Raw genomic sequence first — 14,568 nt, 5'->3', positions numbered from 1 at the left:
GTAGGGTTAAATGGGAAAAGTGGAGTAAACCGACAAGTTGAGAACCAGTAGAGATTAGAGAGTAGTAAGCAAAGAGCAGAGTACTAGCAGAGAAGAAGAAGAGGCTAAATCGGTTAGGTTGCAACAGTGAGAAGGTGAGAAGTGAACTGACAAAAATTTGGATAGAGATAAACAGGTAGAGAGACAAGTGTGAGAGTTACAAAGTTCATTTGTAACAAGGATATTACTTTTGTTTTCAATCTATGATATTGTAAACACTGAGTTGGAGCTCAGTGTAGGGGTTGGTGCTCCTTGGGTAGGTGCCCTAAAGTAGGAATGGTGCTCCTTGGGTTGGAGCCCTAAATTTTGTAACCAAATGTTTCATTGTTAGGTTGGATTGGAGGAGTAGACTCCAACAACATTTCTTACCGAGGTTTTTCCCATGTTGGGTTTTCCTCATACATATGGTGTTATGTGATGACCGTTTTATGTGTGGTTGCATTTGTGTCATCCTCCTATCTAATCGATATGTTTTCTTTATGTTAGATCTGTTGGCATTACAGTAAGAAAGATTGTTGGCATTTCAATATTAGGAGATTGTTGATATTCATTAAGGATATTGAGAAGGTTGTTGAAGATTATTTGATATAACTGAAGAAGGATGATAACTATCTTTATAACATTATTTTGTCATTGATGTCAAGAAATTGATTATCTGATTTAGTATGATGTTGCCATATCTTGAGAAGATTGATTAGAAGAGAATTAAGATGTCGGTAAAAGACACAGAAAGAATGTGATGAATAAGAGGAGGAATAAATTATTCAATGGGAAACTATTACCGAGTTAGACAATGATAAGATCATGATGTTTATATTATTTTGATATCCTACATATGTTGTTGATTGTAAGGTTAATACTATACTATGTCACCGAGCAAAGCACCTATTCGGTAAACCCTAAGGTTATTGATATCGGTTAATGAAGGCGAAATGTCTACCGAATAAAGTTTAGTATTTACTGAGTTGCAACCGAGTTATGTTAGTGCGTATTGGATGGATAAAAGCATTATTTAATGAAGGACAATGATTAGCTGGAGATGTATAAATGATTGGTATGCCGTGCATGAAGTTTGTTAAGGATCTATGGCAAAGGAAAATCGATAGGAAGATCTATAGCGTAGATTGAACAGCAATAACCTTGTGCAAGTTCCAAGAAAGGACTGCAAGTCCTGAGGCAAGATAAAACGTTTTTAGATTGAAAGGATACATTGAACCTGGTCAAGTTTGAAGATCTGATGGCTAAGATTGATCATGGGAAATGTGATCAAGGAGATTAAGCGGTTAGCAATTGTTTATAAATAAGGAATTGTTGATAAAAAATGTATGCGGGCAAGTGTAAGCACAGGGATGCTACATAGTGATTACCGAGCACAAAAGCTTGAAGACCTGTTTGAATAATAGAGTAGAGAGCCTAGCAGAGGGACAAGATAAGTCTTATGACTAGATTGTTTTGAGCAAATAAGAATCTGCTTTAGCATTTCAGATGTGAAGTTGCAGATATATTTTATTATTGTTATTTTGTAAGTGACAGGAAATCTCTTAATCGAGTGGACTTAACAGTCTTATTTGTAAACCCTCTAGCAAGGTAACATTCTAGTTGAGTGTTTGAAATCCTTTAACTAGGTCACTTCTAGGGTAAGTGCACCAAGATGGTGAACAAAAAGGGGGGTATAAGTGGCCACTTTTTTTTTTTTTTTTTCTAAAAACAGGTAAACCTGAACTTCAAAGAGCTATTTGAAGGTCATGCACTCAAAACTAGGCATTGAAAAAAGAATAAGAATTGTAGTACTCTGAATCTAGTTTCTAAACTACTATTTTTTAAACAAATTGGATAATATTAAGAGTGTCAAACCTTTCACGCACGAAAAACTGTTCCTGATTTTTTTAGAAAAATATAACATAGTTGTTTCATCCGCTGCACAAAATATATAGTTAGATTTAGTATTTTGCAAAACCCTTTGGTAGGATGATAGGTAATAGTGAGATCTAGACGCTGTGTATTTTTTTGTAATTTTTTGTAGAGTATTTTATTTTTTATGATTTTTGGAACTGACCACATCCTGAAAATTTGGTACATGTTCATGCGCTAGGCATAACTTGCATCAAAATAATTAAAAATGCAATTTTTTTAAAAAAGTGTATAGAATCTAGTGTAGAACAATAATATATAATTTATTTTGAATTTGGTTAAGTATATCAAAAGTTATTAAAAAAATGGTAGACATATGTCTGTGAGGACTGTCAAGGCACTGATAAAGAAAATTAAAGTTTACTATGCTAATGTTGTCCAAAAATTAAAAAAATTATATGGTCAGGAAACTAAGAAGATGTGTGAGATTATGATGGTAATTTTAGAGATACCCATTTTATCATTTGTAAACCTGATGACGATGAAGTCAAGAAATCATGGTGGAGGATGAAAAAATGTGTAAAGGAACAAAAAAGGGGGGAAAATGGGATTGCAAGCCTTAGGGTCGTTTTCCAACCTTCTTACCAAGCCAAAACCCGCACAGGCTTTGAAGAATAAAAAGTACTATTTACAGTTCTTCATAACCCGTATGGGTTATGAAGAACTAGAAATAATTTTTTTTGTTTCACAAAACCCATACGGGTTATGAAGAACTAAAACATTTTTTTTGGTTTCACAAAACCCGTATGGGTTATGAAGACATAATAATGTATGCTTGTAAACTTAGCATTTACTACACATGTTTTAGACATATGTAGATAATATGTGTTTATGTATGTATATATGCATATCTATAGTTATATATACATATATTTATATAGATATATGTATATATGTTTGTATACATGCATGTACCTCTTCTTTTCCTCTCTCTCTCTCATCTTACTTCCCCCATAATTGTCTTTGTCTATTCTGAGCCCTAATTATCTTTCTTGAGTTCTATCTCATCTCTCTCCCCCTCACACTTTTCTATTTTTTGATTCTCTCACCCTTTTCTCCTTCTTGTTCTCTCTCTACCTCATGTCTCTCACCCTCTCCTCCTCCTCCTCTCTCTCTCTCTCTCTCTCACACACACACACACACACACACACCACACACACATTATCCTATCCTATTCTCACCCTCTCCCCCTCCTCCTCTCTCTCTCTCTCTCTTACACACACACACACACACACACACACACACATTATCCTATCCTATTCTCACCTTCTCCCCCTTCTCTCTCTTTCTCTCCCCCTCCCTCTCCCTCTCCCCCCTCTCCCTCCCCCTTTCGTTATCTTAAATCTCTCTTTCTCTCCCTCTCTCTCCTATACTCTCTCTCTCTCTCTCTCTCTCTCTCTCTCTCTCTCTCTCTCTCTCTCTCTCTCTCTCTCTCTCTCTTATCCTATTCTCCCCATCTCCACCCTCTCTCTCTCTCCCTCTCCCCCTCTTGCCCTCTCCTTTTCCCAATCTCCCTCTCTCTCCCTCTCCCCCTCTCCCTTCCCCAATCTCCCTCTCTCCCTCTCCCTCTCCTTCTCTCCCTCTCTCCCTCTCCTTTTCCCAATCTCCCTCTCTCTCCCTCTCTCTCTCCCCCTCTCCTTTTCCCAATCTCCCTCTCTCTCCCCTCCCTCCCTCTCTCCCCCTCCCTCCCTCTCTCCCTCTCCCCATCTCCTTTTCCCAATCTCCCTCTCTCTCCCTCTCCCCCTCTCCTTTCCCCAATCTCCCTCTCTCCCTCCCCCTCTCCTTCTCTCCCTCTCTCCCTCTCTCCCTCTCCTTTTCCCAATCTCCCTCTCTCTCCCTCTCTCTCCATCTCTCTCTCTCTCTCTCCCCCCCCTCTCCTTCTCTCCTTCTCTCCCTCTCCCCCTCTCCTATCCCAAATCTCTCTTTTTCCCAATGTCCCTCTCTCTCCCTCTCCCTCCCCCTCTCCTTTTCCCAATCTTTCTCTCTCCCTCTCCCTCTCTCCCTCCTCCTCTCCCTCTCTCCCTCTCTCCCTCTCCCCCTCTCCTTTTCCCAATCTCCCTCTCTCTCCCTCTCCCCCTCTCCTTTCCCTAATCTCCCTCTCTCCCTCCCCCTCTCTCCCTCTCTCCCTCTCTCCCTCTCCTTTTCCCAATCTCCCTCTCTCTCCCTCTCCCCCTCTCCTTTCCCCAGTCTCCCTCTCTCCCTCCCCCTTTCCTTCTCTCCCTCTCTCCCTCTCCTTTTCCCAATATGCCTCTCTCTCCCTCTCCCTCTCCCTTCCTCTCTCCCTCCCCCTCTCCTTCTCTCCCTCCCTCTCCTCATCTCCCCCTCTCCTTTTCCCAATCTCGCTTTCTCTCCCTCTCCCCCTCTCCTTTCCCCAATCTCCCTCTCTCTCCTTCTCTCCCTCTCCCCCTCTCCTTTTCCCAATCTCGCTCTCTCCCTCTCCCTCTCCCTCTCCCCCTCCCCCTCTCCTTCTCTCCCTCTCTCCCTCTCTCCCTCTCCTTTTTCCCAATCTCCCTCTCTCTCCCTCTTCCCCTCTCCTTTCCCCAATCTCCCTCTCTCCCTCCCCCTCTCTTTCTCTCCCTCTCTCTCCTTCTCTCCCTCTCCTCCTCTCCTTTTCCCAATCTCCCTCTCTCTCCCTCTCCCCCTCTCCTTTCCCCAATCTCCCTCTCTCCCTCCCCCTCTCTCCCTTCTCTCCCTATCTCCCTATCTCCCTCTCTCCCTCTCCTTTTCCCAATCTCCCTCTCCCTCCCTCTCCCCCTCTCCTTTCCCCAATTTCCCTCTCTCCCTCCCCCTCTCCCTCTCTCCTTCTCTCCCTCTCCTTTTCCCAATCTCCCTCTCTCTCTCCTTCTCCCTCTCCCTTCCTCTCTCCCTCCCCCTCTCCTTTCCCCAATCTCTCTTTTCCAAATCTCCCTCTCTCTCCCTCTCCCCCTCTCCTTTCCCCAATCTCCCTCTCTCCCTCCCCCTCTCCTTCTCTCTCTCTCTCCCTCTCTTTTTCCCAATGTCCCTCTCTCTCCGTCTCCCCCCCCTCTCCTTTTCCCAATCTCGCTCTCTCCCTCTCCCTCTCTCCCTTCTCTCCCTCTCTCCCTCTCCCCCTCTCTTTTTCCCAATCTCCCTCTCTCTCCCTCTCCCCCTCTCCTTTCCCCAATCTCCCTCTCTCCCTTCACCTCTCCTTCTCTCCCTCTCTCCCTCTCTCCCTCTCCCCCTCTCCTTTTCTCAATCTCTTTCTCTCTCCCTCTCCCCCTCTCCTTTCCCCAATCTCCCTCTCTCCCTCCCCCTCTCCTTCTCTCCCTCTCTCCCTCTCTCCCTCTCCCCCTCTCCTTTTCCCAATCTCCCTCTCTCTCCCTCTCCCCCTCTCCTTTCCCCAATCTCCCTCTCTCCCTCCCCCTCTCCTTCTCTCCCTCTCTCCCTCTCTTTTTCCCAATGTCCTTCTCTCTCCCTCTCCCTCTCTCTCTCCTTTTCCCAATCTCTCTCTCTCCCTCTCCCTCTCTCCCTCCCCCTATCCTTCTCTCCCTCTCTCCCTCTCCCCCTCTCCTTTCCCCAATCTCCCTCTCTCCCTCTCCCCCTCTCCTTTCCCCAATCTCCCTCTCTCCCTCCCCCTCTCCTTCTCTCCCTCTCTCCCTCTCTCCCTCTCTCCCTCTCCTTTTCCCAATCTCCCTCTCTCTCCCTCTCCCCCTCTCCTTTCCCCAATCTCCCTCTCTCTCTCCCCCTCTCCTTCTCTCCCTCTCTCCCTCTCCCCCTCTCCTTTTCCCAATCTCCCTCTCTCTCCCTCCCCCTCTCCTTTCCCCAATCTCCCTCTATCCCTCCCCATCTCCTTCTCTCCCTCTCTCCCTCTCTCCCTCTCCTTTTCCCAATCTCCCTCTCTCTCCGTCTCCCCCTCTCCTTTCCCTAATCTCCCTCTCTCCCTCCCCCTCTCCTTCTCTCCTTCTCTCCCTCTCTTCCTCTCTCCCTCTCCCCCTCTCCTTTTCCCAATCTCCCTCTCTCTCCCTCTCCCCCTCTCCTTTTCCCAATCTCCCTCTCTCTCCCTCTCCTTTCCCCAATCTCCCTTTTCCCAATCTCCCTCTCTCTCTCTCTCCCCCTCTCCTTTCCCCAATCTCCCTCTCTCCCTCCCCCTCTCCTTCTCTCCCTCTCCCTATCTCTCTCTCCCTCCCTCTCTCCCTCTCCCCCTCTCCTTTTCCTAGTTCTACATAGCCCGTACGGGTAGAACTAAGGCCAAAACTTCTAGTTCTACATAACCTGTACGAGTTATGAGAAATTGTGAACGTTGACATATAGGGTTTCCATAACCCGTACATGTTATCAGAAAATCTTTATATATTTTAGTCCCAATGGCCTTAAAAATAGCATTGCAAGTTGTTTGAAGGCCCCACTGCTTTTGCACATGATTTTCTGGGACAGTAACAGTCAGGTTTTCATATTCTTTTGTCACTTTTGCTTTGGAATGATTGATTTTTAAGTTATTTTATAATTGTTACTTTAGATAATAACAAAATCATGATCATTTGTTGTTTTTTTTCTTTGATTATGATTTATTTGTCTTGTATTTTGGTTTTTTTGAAGTTATTTTATTATTGTTACTTTAGATTATAACAAAATGATGATCATTTGTTGTTTTTTTGCTATTTGATTGTGGATTGTCATCATGATGTTATGTGTAGGACAATGGGAAAGAATAAGAGAGGAACAAATAAACAAAGAGAGGCAGTAAATGAAAGACAAAGGGAGTGTATGAAGAGATTACCTGAAGGTACGTCATCTAATGCACCTAATGAAAGTGAGGAACATTCAACAATTGAAATTGATATGATTAATGCACCAAATCAAAATGATCAACATACACCAATTCAAATACATATGATGAATGCACCTAATGAATGCAATGAACATAGACCATTTGAAAATGATTCGGTGAATGCACATGTTAATGAAATTGAAGAAGATTTACCATTTGAATTTGATGTGATCAATGCACATAATGCACCTAATGAAAACGAAGAGCATGCACCAATCTTAACACCTCTTAGAATAATTCGTAGAAAACCAAAGTTCCTAATAGATATTGTGAAGCCAATGCATGATAAAATTTCCAAAAGAACTTGTAGAAGAAAAGTTAGAAGAATTTGGAATAACTATTTTGAAAACTTAAATCAAAGTGGAAGATGCCAATTAGTTGTTGAAATGATTAAAAATCTGAAATTTAGAGAGACAATGAAAATTTTGGAGTTAAGAACATCCGAAAATAATAGTGAAAGAACCATTGTGAGAAATCTTTTTGATGCATACCAAGCCATTGGTTCAAAATCATGCACTAAAGATGCTAATGTTACTCGTCGTGTCCTCACATCAACCATAATGGGAAAGCAAATGAAAAAATCTCATTTAATAAGCAAAACAAGCAAGTCATTAAGGATAAGTAGAACCACACTACACTATGCCTTAGAGAGGCGAGAGAAAATTGAAGATCCTAACAATAATTCTCTTTGGGCATTCTCCGGTAGACTCCCACGCAAGGACAAGGTTGTTGTTAATGCACTAAGAACGTTAATTGAGAGATTTTGGCATGACAAAACAAGGGTTTCACCCAACCAAAGAGATGTTGTTAGAAGGCAAATTGGAATTAGTAATCGTGAGCCACATCCAAAACACTATTTAGATACAACTCAAACACAATTTTATGAAAGGTTTCTTCAAAGCTTTCCTCAGATTAAAATTAGTCAAAGATTTTTTGAGATGACAAAACCATTTTATGTTAAGATTAATCATGCACGTACTACATGTTGTTGTAGGGTCCATGTTGAATTTTCAATGCATTATGATATTTATCGCTATATCTATTGTACTTTGCACACTAACGATGTTTTGCAGGAATGTGGTCTACAAGCACCTCCTAAGTCACCAAGAGAATTTATTTCAAGTGTACTATGTAGACGAGATGACAAATGCATTTGTTATAAGATGATGTGTTTGAGAGGTTTTTGTCCTACATGTGGTGGTTTGCAATAGTTGCATAGATGCCTACATCTGGATAACACACATGAAATTGGTAAGGAACTAGTTTCTATTGGAAAATATAAGTCAGTATATGGTGTTCAAGATGGAAAAGAATTAAAGAGGTGTGAGTTAGTGAAAAGGGATATATGCGTAGCTGATTTTATGAAGATGTTTCAAGAGAAACTAGTATATGAGTACATAGGTCACACACATAGAGCTAGATGGTTAGATGAGCAATTCAAGTTGTGTAAGGATACTTTCCCCCTCAGCACTATTGTCTGTGTCGTTGATTTTGCTGAGAATTATACACTAAACTCATTTGAGACCTCTTAAACTCATTTATTTAGCAATCGTTGTATTGATTTTGGCATTATTCTTCTATAAAATGCAGGTACCCTATCAAAAATTCTAATGCCTAGTTGTTTGAGGACTTTGAGACACATTGACATATTCTTCATTACTCAAACCTTCTTGTTGCAACAAATATTCATTTGATTAAATATCGTGGTAGACCTCTTAACAAGGATTTGTGGAAAGTTCGTGAATTAGACCTTGGGGAAATACTTGAGACACTAAGGGTTAGAGCTGATCCAGAAGGTTCACTTGATTGATTTTGGGCCATCTAGAAGAATAATTCTACAATATGGTAGAATAATTTTGACAATTTTGTATATATCTTTTGTGAAACGTTGTAACTTCACTTTTTTGTATGTGCTCTACATGCATATGAGCTATAATATGCATATGAGCTATAATGTGCGTATGTAGATGCCAAATTTTGTATATAAAAAACATCAATGGGTTGTAATGTGCATATCTAGATGTGAAATTTTGTATAAAAAAACAACAATGAGTTGTAATGTGCATATTTAGATGCTAAGTTTTGTATAAAAAAATAACAACGAGATGTAATTTGCATATTTAGATGCAAAATTTTGTAAATATAAATAGTAATGAGCTTGATAGTTTGTATAAGATGCCAAATTTTATATATGAAAGTGTCCATGGGGCTGATTTGCAAATTTTCAATATGAATATGCAATTTTTTTTTCCAAGTGTTTTGGGAAAGTTTTGAGTTATTATTGAATTACCCGATTTGAAGGGCTACTACGAATAGTCTGAATCCAAGATATGATTTTGGTAGGCAATGACAACATGACCCCATAGGTTCAAATAGATCATCCCTAAGTGCCACGGTCTCCGAGTTACGCTACGTCAAAGTTTGACCGTTTTTCCGCTTTGAGTGCTCAAGGGAAAACGTCGCTACGAGGTGGCTCGTAATGATCAAACATCTTGGGGAGCGAGACAAGGGCACACCAAGTGTAAACACGGCCACCCAGATGCGCTCACCCTGATGGTTCATTCCCGCGACAAGCAGAATGCAAGATGCACTATTTTGCCACCTCTCACCGACGGTTTTTGATGCGACAGAAAAAATCTCACCACAAGAAAATGAATTGGAGTTGCCTGAAACCAAGATAGAATTTTGTAGGTAGCAATAACACAGCCCCATAGGTTCAAACAGATCATCCATAAGTGCCACGGTTTCTGAGTTAGGCTACGTCAAAGTTTGACCCTTTTTTCTGCTTTGGGCGCTCAAGGGAAAATGTCGCTACGAGGTGGTTCGTAATGATTGGATGCCTTGGGGAGCGAGACAAGGGCAAGCCAAGCGTAAACCTAGCCACCGGGATGTGCTCGCGCTGACAGTTCATTCCCACGACAAGCAGAATGAAAGATGCACTATTTTGACACCTCTCACTGACAGCTTTTGACAGTTTTTGATGCAATAGAAAAAATCTCACCATAAGAAAACGGAATCAAGTTGCCCGAAACTGAGATAGGATTTTGTAGGCAGAAATAACATGACCCCATAGGTTCAAATGGATCATCCATAAGTGCCACGGTCTCTGAGTTAGGCTACGTCAAAGTTTGACCATTTTTTCCACTTTGAGCGCTCAAGGGAAAACGTCACTACGAGGTGGATCGTAACGATCAGATGCCTTGAGGAGTGAGACAAGGGAACACCTAGCATAAATCCGGCCACCTGGACATGCTCGCATTGGCAGTTCATTCCCACGACAAGCAAAACTTCACTAAGTGATGAAATGATGAAATGATGAACTTCACTAAGTGCTTCAACTCTTCTTTTATAGGTGATGAAATGATGAACTTCACTCCATAAGCATGAAATGATGAACTTAAGCATGAAATGTATTAATTGGTTCTTGAAATGATGAACTTCACTCCATAAGCATGAGTTTATGAAATAATAACTTCACTCCAATCTCTTCACGCATGAAGGACTCAAAGAAAATTCACTCAATCAAAATACAGAATATCAACATTACCGGTATCAGTACTTGGGTATACACAATATGAGCAATAGATAGTTTAAAAGTATACGCCATATGAGTTACAAGTAATGAACAAATTGGATCACATTTCAAGACATATACACAACTAACAAATTTGATCACATTTCAATAGCAAATAACTAAGTTTCAAGAATATCATGTTTCATATATATCAATGAACAAATTGGATCGAATATCAAGTTTCATATATATCAAAATGAACAATAATCATGTACATATATCAAAAAATGGCATAAATGCCAAATCAATAATAGTTACAAAAATGTGGCATGTGCCATGTCTGTCAAAGTCGATATATACATATACAAATGTCGAATATATAAAAAATTGGCCCTTCAATGACCACAAATATAACTATATGTCTCTATCCGTATCTATGACTATGGCGGATCATCAAAATCGAGCCTCTTCGAAGCAGTACGTGGTTGCAAAAGGACAATTCAAATGTCTAATCAGATATATTTTCTCAATATAACATCAAAATAACTAAATACTGAACTCTAAATTGTTTGAAGTTGAAATGTTGATTACCTCATCTTTGTCTTCTACAACTTGGTGAGGCTAAGGATCCGTGGGATGTCTTGCAGGAGGCTGTAACTAGTAAAACAACATTAATACATGTTAATGACGTATATGTCAAATAACACATAATAACTAAAAATGAATAGACTAAAAAACTAAAGCATACCGGAGCCTCAAATGGATGTGTTGTGGTCGTAGAAGGAAAAGTCACAAATGAATCAGTTACGACCATTTCCTATATCCATGGTAAGTGATCCAAAAGGAGTTAACTAGACGATTTCAACTCCGTTGTGCACTTAGTGAAAAGGAGTTGATCTAAGACAAACATACCTTTTGCCTTGGTTGTGTTGGATCACATAATATATGTGTAGGACTTCTATTGAAATAGAATGGTAGAATAACAATAGGAAGTTTGCAAGGGGCCTGTAATAGTTTAAAGACAATCATACAAGTTAATAACCCAAAGTTGTTGACAAACTATATAAAACAAATATTTTTAACATATGTAGGAAAAATGCACACTGAAGCCTCGTATAGTTCTCCTGTAACCTTAGGAGGCCTTGTCAAATATGATGCAGCTATTACCATTTCCTGTATGAAAAATGATAAAATATGATATAGACATAAAAGGATTTAGTTATTTTGAACAAGCAACAATGCAATCCAAAGTGAATATGAAGATATCACCTCTTCCCTTTGTTGAACCTCATCGACATCAGGTGCATTCATTAATTCTGTAAACCCCATATGTTTCTATATATAGAACAAATAAATTAAGTGCATTTATCAATATCTACATATACATGTTTAATCATAATACATTTCAACAATTGAATTTAAATTGTAGTGAATTACCTTTTGTCGTTTGGGTCTGAGAGGATATCTTTTTTCTGCCTCAGAGTGCTAGAGGATGGCTTTCTCACACGAGATGTCCTCGAGGCAGGTGGGGTAAACTAATGGAAAAAATTAACATAAGGGAAAAGAGTATGTATTTAATATATCACTTAAGTAAAAAATATATAAATCTTAATGGTACCGCATAGCTATCTTGGCCAAAGTCAATGGCTGAAAGCGTGATATCATCAACTTGGGACATCTCAGCCACTGATAAACCCTATAAAATATCAAGTAATGATACATATAATTAACAAAATATATTTTGAATCCAATGTATTATTATATTTTTAACAAATTTACAAATCTTTACCTCTGGTGGCGAAACTACTCATGACCGTCGAGTCGATTGAACAGTATGTGGTGTACTCCCACCACCCGTTGCACCCTGCAATGCATTTTATTTATATGTCACTTTAAATTATTCTAAAAATAAAAAATTCATTTCTTTTTATAAGATTTAGTCACTTAATTGATAACATTTCATAAATAGAATTAAACGCACCTGTGTCTGATAAAGAGGGTACAACATATTGAGCAGTTCATCAGTGAGGGCCACATCCTCTGCAGTGGAAGCATGGCATCTACTTCCACAACATGTACATGAATGAGATGTCCCACCATCCTTGTCTGTGTTAGTGTCTACACTAGAACATACACCCTGGCAGGTGGGGCACATATGCTGAATGGGCTGGCTCGTGCCAAATGATGCATGAGGTGCTGTTGATGAAGGAGGTGCCACTAAGGAAGGAGGTGTTGCTGATGAAGGAGGTGTCATTGATGAAGGAGGTGTTGTAGGTGCTGGTACATCCTCTACTCTGACCAGCTGTGTCCCATGCTGAACAATGACATCAGTCAATGATGCAGCTACCTGAAGAGTCTGTAATTCCATAGACTCCTTCAAGGATATAGGGATAGTGACATGAACCATGGGTTTAGGAGCTATACGTCTCCTATGTTGTGGATCTACCACCCTATGGGCCCCAGGTCTATCATGCGCAGAGCCTCTCCCTCTACCCTGAAATTGTCGGATGTCAAAGTAATTCGGCTTCTCGCTGAGGATAAACTCACAATACAACTTTCTCAAAAAATATAGAGGCACCTCCCAATTATTACAAGGTGGTTGGTCAAAGACCATATACCACCTATCCCAAAAAGCATCTTTCAACCTAGCATGAACACACCAATGTATAGGAAACCGAGTCGTATTTAGTTCTAGGTTGTTACTAGTAACAAGATCGGTGAAAAGAGCACATATGTCAGCTTTAACTATGCCCTTTTTCTTCACTTGATCATATGACAACCCATCCTCATAAAATGTTCGACATCTATCCCTCCATGAACCCCATTTCGTAACCTCCCTAGATACCTCATTTGCACTATTAGCCATTGTTTCTAGTGTTTTGGCAAGGGTTTGGTGGTGCTCAAGCTTCGAGGTCCTCAACCTATTCACCAATATAGAAATTTGGGCACTATTTTGTGTAAGGCGATTGATGAGATCCTCTTGTGTGGCATCTACATGATCTAATGGAGGACGTGGAGGGTTTCGGGGTGGTGGTGGTTGTTGAGGAGTAGCATTTTTAGGATTTTGAGGGTTTTCTTGTTGCTCTTATGCAATGTTAACAGGGTTTTCTTGTGTTGCTTGTGCAGGAGGAGGTCTTTGTTATCTATTTCATTTTTGGGGATTGCTTGAAGAATCTGACATCAAATTAATAAAAACAAAACTTAAATCAATTAAAAAACCCTAATTTAATTAAAATGCAAAGAAAAATAATCAAACAAATCAAATCTTACCTATTCGACAGGGTGCCATTGTTGAAAATTGCTTTTGATGATGGGAAAATAAAAAATTGTTGCAAACCCGTGTGGGTTCGATGCTTTTTTTGGTTTCTCCTTGCTGTTGTTCCACGGGTTTTGGCGTTGAAAATGGCCAAAACCCATGGCCTAAACAAAAGAAATATGTTTCTCAAAACCCGTATGGGTTTTGAGAAACTTGAAATTTTTTTATTTAAAAAAAATGTTCCATACGAGTTTTGAGGAACTTTTGGTTTTTGTAATTGTTTTTTCTCTAGGCTTGGTGTTACCAAGCCTAGAACGTTTTTGAAATTTTAGAACCCGTACGGGTTATGAAAATTTTTGTTTTTTTGGGCATGTGGCCACTTTTCTGTTCACCATCTTGGTGCACTTACCCTCTAATAAAGTGAAGATCCTAACAGATCTGAGGGAAATCCCTTAACCGGGTCACATCTGACAATGTGTTTGTAATCTTTAACAGGATTTTCTTTAAACTGAGCATACTCTAGAAGAGTATATTTCTTAGTGGGTTTGAAATCCCATAGTGGTTTTTCCCTATTTGGGTTTCCACGTTAAATATGGTGTTATGAGTGTTATGATGATTATGTGTTTATGAGTTTGCATGTTTAGCAGTTTTGGTTATATTGCTGAAGTATAAGTTACCAAGGTTGAATTTGTTGATTTTATGGAAGATTAAGTTTGTATGATTCACCCCCCCTCTCATCTTGTTAGCTATTGACATATGTACTTTACAATTAGTATCAGAACTATCAATTGGTATCAGAGCTTTGGACTCCGGAAGAAAAGTTTAAAGGTACTTGAGGCAAAGATTCGAAGATGTATAAAAGGGATGCATCGAAGCTAAACAAGTCAAGTTTCTCCACATGGCAGAAAAGGATGAAGCTGCATTTATCAGGATTTGGAGAATATGCAACATATTATCTAGAGAATGAGTACATTGCACCGAGCACCAACCCTATGACTTTGGAAGAGATAAAGGCCAAGCAAGAACATATTCAAGCTATGATTGAAATAACATCAGCATTGA

Source organism: Cryptomeria japonica, chromosome 5 (genome assembly GCF_030272615.1).
Source record: "Cryptomeria japonica chromosome 5, Sugi_1.0, whole genome shotgun sequence".
Taxonomy (NCBI): Eukaryota; Viridiplantae; Streptophyta; class Pinopsida; order Cupressales; family Cupressaceae; genus Cryptomeria; species Cryptomeria japonica.
Note: the sequence above shows the minus strand (reverse complement) of the source record.